General features: G+C 31.5%; 1 non-coding gene across 1 annotated transcript; it reads left to right on the top strand.

Annotated features, from left to right (window-relative positions):
• Nucleotides 1-924: 924 nt before the first annotated feature.
• On the top strand, nt 925-997 carry TRNAA-UGC. The gene has a single exon. It is a non-coding gene; the product is annotated as a tRNA-Ala (tRNA).
• Nucleotides 998-5,677: the final 4,680 nt, after the last annotated feature.

Below are 5,677 nucleotides of genomic sequence, written 5' to 3'. Positions count from 1 at the left end.
TTACTTGTTTTGTAGGAGAATTAATAAACTAAAGAAGTTGACACAAATGGAAGCATATGTGGTGCCTTTTGTAGAGCACATGTGGAAGAGAGAGAAGGAGCAAAGCATTCTAGAAGCATCTAGAATGAGGGACCACATGACTTGGTTAAGAATCCACCTTGTAGAGTTTTAGAAACATCTAGAACATGTGAGCACTTGTGCTGGCCAAGAAGCCACTCTATGAGACCATCTTGTGGCAACATTTTAACCTAACTTCTAGAATATAGGGTTTAATATTTATTGTGTAATCCTTTAGGACTTATGTGTTTTTTCTTAGAGACCCCTAAACCCTTCTATACAAGGGGTGCTCTACTACATGTAAAAAGGTTGATCATTTTGGAATTTATATACACCTTTTTGTTCAACCTTTGTGAGAGTATCCTCCTTTGGGAGTGAAACTTTTAAGCCTTATCTTGAGCTAGACTCAAGTGGCGGCACACTGCCACTCATCTTTAAGGTTTCATGGCTTCTAGCCTAGCCTTGTAGTGGCGTGCTCCCTCACATGTTCCATTTCTTGTCTTTCCATTTTCATGTTTCATTCTCTTTTCTTTCCATTCGGCTTTTATGTTCAATGCATTTCAATGTTTATGTTTTTGAATCAATCCATTTATCTTCTTCTCTAGAGCTTTGTGAAATGCACATTCATATATAGATAGCTTGTTATCTTAATGTCCAGTGAGAATTTTCACCAGGCTTTCTTAATCAACTCTCACCATATTCTTAATCTTAAAAGGAATCAAGTTAATCCTACATCATCTTTCTTTTTAAGTTCAGTTTTTGAATGTCTCCCTTTAAAGAAATTCATTAGGGCATTTTTTATTTCGTTTAGCACAAAAAAAAAGTACTACGACATTTTATAATTCCTTTCAAATTCACATTTATAAAGGGGATGTAGCTCAAATGGTAGAGCGCTCGCTTTGCATGCGAGAGGCACAGGGTTCGATCCCCTGCATCTCCATTTCTATTCTATTTTTCGTTTGAAAAACATCTCGCCAAATATAGTCTTCCTAATTTAGTTTTTTTTTTTTACACTTAACAACATCTTAAAAAATAAATACTCTTCTCATTGAATTTGGTCGAGATGTCTTTGAGGCGGATTGTGATGATTGTTGGTGTTTTTTTGAACTCTGGATTACCACAAATGATGAAAAGTCCACATGCAAGGACTCCGACGCTCAAGTTAGTATAAGATTTAAAATGAGTATATGAGTAAAAAGTAATTGAGATTGGTTATACTACTTATGATAACATGCATTTATATCCTCTTTAGGCCTATGAGTAATAGGTTGCAGTAAACTTTCACTTAAGTCTGCATTTTGTAATTGGGATGCGAATTTATGAAATTTTAAGAGTTGTATTACAATATAAAATATTAGATAGGGGTCATATAATTACAGTATGAAATATTATTGAAGATTGTAAAAATATGAGAGATGTAATATATATGATAGATATAAGATATATGTTATAAGGAGATTTTGTTATTTTATTTTATTCGTATACTTTCTTTCTCTTATATATATATATATATATATATATATATATATATATATATGTGTGTGTGTGTGTGTGTGTGTGTGTGTGTATTTTGTGAATCATTCAAATTAGGGAAAAGCTTAATTGTTCCAATCAATTTTGTTTCATTGTAATTAATTCTAATTTTTGTTTCTGTAATAATGCTTTTGGTCCATCTTTATAAATAAAAACGTGGACACAAAGCACAAAACACACTAGGTTAAAGAAAAAAAGCCTCCCTTCTTTTAACTTTATTTTCTTAGAATTTTGAGTTGTACTGTTACTTTGACTCAAATAATAAAGAGCCTCTACAACTTTTCAGTTAGTTCTCTTATTAATATATTTAACGTTTTCTATTTAATCTTCTAGTTTTATATGATCAAAGTTGTTTTATTCATTCATGCTCTCGCTCTGATCTCTTTTAACTACTTGTTTAATCATTTTATTTAAATCCAATAGTTGACTTTATTTTTATTTTTTCTTTTTTATTTTACCTTTTATCTCACAATTGCATCCACAATTTTATTTTATTATATTCACTCCCAATTTCCCAAATTCACTCAGACACATATCACTTGGTTTTTTTATTTATTAGGTTCTAATCAATTTTCAATTTAATTCAAGGTCATATATATTTGATGTTGAATTTACGTTTTATTTTTTTGTTATTTTTTTTCTCTTAAAAACAAATCAAGGTATTTAAAAAAAATTGTTTCAAGTTATTTATCATTTTTTGTTTTATAATTTTAAAAAAACTAGTTATTTAAATTTTCATTGTTTTGTTTCAATTTATTTTTATCATTCTTTTATTTTATAATTATTAATCCATTGTCAAATAAACCCCCATTTGTTTACTATTTTTTTTAGAGAGAATGATGTTTAGTAATGGGTACATTCCAACAATTGCGTCCTTGTGATATTTGACATGGCTTAGCTATACTTCGTTATGTTGTCATCCCCTTCTTATTTTGCACCTTTGACCTTCTATAATGAAGGTCAACTCCAAGCTCTTCCACTTTCCAAAATGTGCCTCATTTGTTTGGATCCAAGTCTAGTCCTCCTCTCCATTTTAATATTATCCTTCAAGTTGGCACTAGCTTGACCTATAAAACAAACAAACCAAGTCAAAGGTTAACAAGTCAAATCCAGTCAAGTCAACAAGTCAACTCAACTTAAGTCAACATAAGAAAACTCAACATAAGGAAATAGAAAATAAAGACAAAGATAGGTTAGAGGTCTCCCTTATAGTCATGCCCCTCGTCATCTTTCTAGGAAGGTCCTATAAGCATTCATGGTGTGAGTCATGGACTCATCATCCTCCCCTTCTTGGAGAGAATTCAACAACAAAATTGTAAAACCTACACCAAAAGGATAGATCACCAACATTACAAGTATGAATTATGTTATCACTATAAGGTAAATCTAACTCATAGGAATAATATTAATTTTCCTCACAACTTGAAAAGGTCATCCCTTCTGGGGTGGAACTTGGACTTCCTTTCAGTAGGGAACCTTTCTTTTCTCAAGTGAAGTCACACACACAATCACCCTCTTTAGAGGTGACCTCTCTCATTCCTTTACTAACAAACTTTTGGTTTTGCCCAACCTTCCTCTCTATATTCTCCTTGACTTGAGTATGAAAGTCTCAGTAAATCTAGCATGCTCATCTCTATCTTGGCAAGTCCATGCCTCAAGAGTAGGAAGAGGAATGAGATTTAGAGGTGTCATGGAATTAAACCCATAGACAACCTCAAAAGGAGAATGGGAAGTAGTGGAATGCACCACCCTATTATATGCAAACTCTATATATGAGGAAGAATTTCTTCCCACTCCCTAGGATTTATAGCTATCATTCATCTCAACATTTGACCAAAGTGTAATCCATCACCTCGGTTTGGCCATCAATTTAGGGGTGACAAGTTACAGAATAGAGAAGTTTAGTTCCAAGCTTTACCCCACAATGTCTTCCAAATGTGGCTCAAGAACTTTGTGTCCCTATCACTCACTGTGGTTATAAGGATGCCATGAAGTCTCACAACTTCCTTAAAAAAGATATATGCAATGAAGCTTGCATCATCTACCTTGTGGAATGGAATGAACTTGGCTAATCTTCTTCTACTCTGCTATTATTGACTCACTATAAGTTATGTTCATTACTTTAATGTTCTTGAAAGTACTCTTCATGGTAATTCTAAACTCATCCTTCGCATTAAGAACAAGACTCTATATTCAGTTAAAGCCTTAGATCTATTTCTAGCATCTAACCAACATTAGGAGATTTAATTATATTTAAACTTAAATCAGTTTCCACGTAATTTAAGTTTGATGAAATAATATGAGTGATCAAGTCATCAAAGCAATAAGAACAAATCAAATAACCAACACGTAAAGCAAGAACATAACATATATTGAATCAAATAAGAATACAAAGAGTTAGAGAACTTACATTCAATCCCCACAAGGAAGATTTTAGTTTCTAATAATAATGGTTTCAAGTACAAGCATAAGGAGTTGTTGCCTTCCTCCCATGGATTTTTGAAAATCTATTACAATTGGTGTCTAAAAGTACATAGAACTGGACTGGAAAATCAACATACAAATAATAAAGCAAAGCTTTGCTTTTATAGATTTTAAATGTTCAACTCTAGCTCCAAAGATGTTGGTCAGCCCTTGATGTTTCCTTCCCATGTTGGTTTCTTCCTAGCTTGAGCTTCTAGTCTGATGATCAGCAATGAAGCTTTCCTTCTTATGAGGGTTTCCTCTAAATCTTAATTTCCAATTCTGGTGCTTGAGGTTTCTTGTAGTAAAAGTTTTCTCTTTAAGGGTTAGCTTCAATATCGTTGATCAACCACATGGCTCATATTTGAATCTTTAGTGAACCATCTTTTGGTGTTTAGCTTCAGCTTTGGGGCTCAACACCATATTTCTGAATTCCTTGAAAATATCAACAAAAATATCACAAACAAATAAATTTCCTTTTTTGCTTACTTCTCTACTCCTCATTATGTAATTTAAAGTCAAAGGACCTATTTTACCAAGAATTATGTCAAATTCATACATGATAAGGGTCAAATGCATATGCAATATCGGGTAAACTAGACACTTATCAACCCTTACAAATTGAGTTTCACTTATATGATCAACTATCCCTCCTTTACATGTATCATCAATTCCATCTTGCTTACATTTATCATCTATACTATTCAACTTACACTTTCCTAGGTCCTTACAACTATAAAAGAAGAGCAACAACAAACATTAAAGCATCGTGAGTTCACCCTCAATCATCTCATCACCACTGCACCATTTTTACTTTCCTTTTACATTATCTTCTTTTATCTTTCACATGGAAGACTAAGTTCCTTTTGTTCATTCTCTTGTAATTTCATATTTAATTCATAGGTTATATGCAAGAAATGGATTGTTCATAAATTTTGTTCAATACAAAGTATGTTTTCCTCCATTGTTTTTGAATTCTAATTTCTATTCATATGATTGTTTTACAACTTTTGTTTATAGATAAATCCTATGTCTTTAGTTCTAATTTTTATCAGTTTTCTAATAACCTTTTAAGTAGTTAAGAAGTACTTCATGTATAAACATTGGAATATGTGAGGTATAAATAACACTTCATTCTAAACATTGGAATGAATGGAATGTAATGTAATAGGATCCCACTTGTAAATGTTGGAAAAGTGAGAAATTAAATGAGTTAATTGATGCTAACTTGATTAATTCATATTTATATACTTGTTTGCTTAGCTACAAAAGCAAAAGAAAAGAGTAGGATTTCACATGTAGACATTTGAACATATGAAGTCTAAATAGTCTTAATTGTAGATGTTAGAATCGTTAAGATTCTAAACAAATTGCTTGATGTTTATTTAGTTAATTAGATATATCTGTTTATAAATTAAATTAATAATAATCATAATATAACCAATGAAGAATCTGACTATGCAAAAGTTGGAGAATTAACCTGTTTTTGTCATATTTAAGTCTTTTATATTGTCTATTGCGTTTTAAAATCCTCGTCTTTCTATTGTTTTTTTCTCCTAACGTTCCTTGTTGATTTAAATAAATTCTATTTTTAGTGAAGTTTTTAACTGGATTCGTTGAAAGA

Source organism: Vigna unguiculata, chromosome 3 (genome assembly GCF_004118075.2).
Source record: "Vigna unguiculata cultivar IT97K-499-35 chromosome 3, ASM411807v1, whole genome shotgun sequence".
Taxonomy (NCBI): Eukaryota; Viridiplantae; Streptophyta; class Magnoliopsida; order Fabales; family Fabaceae; genus Vigna; species Vigna unguiculata.
Note: the sequence above shows the minus strand (reverse complement) of the source record. Positions and strands in the feature narration are given on the sequence as shown.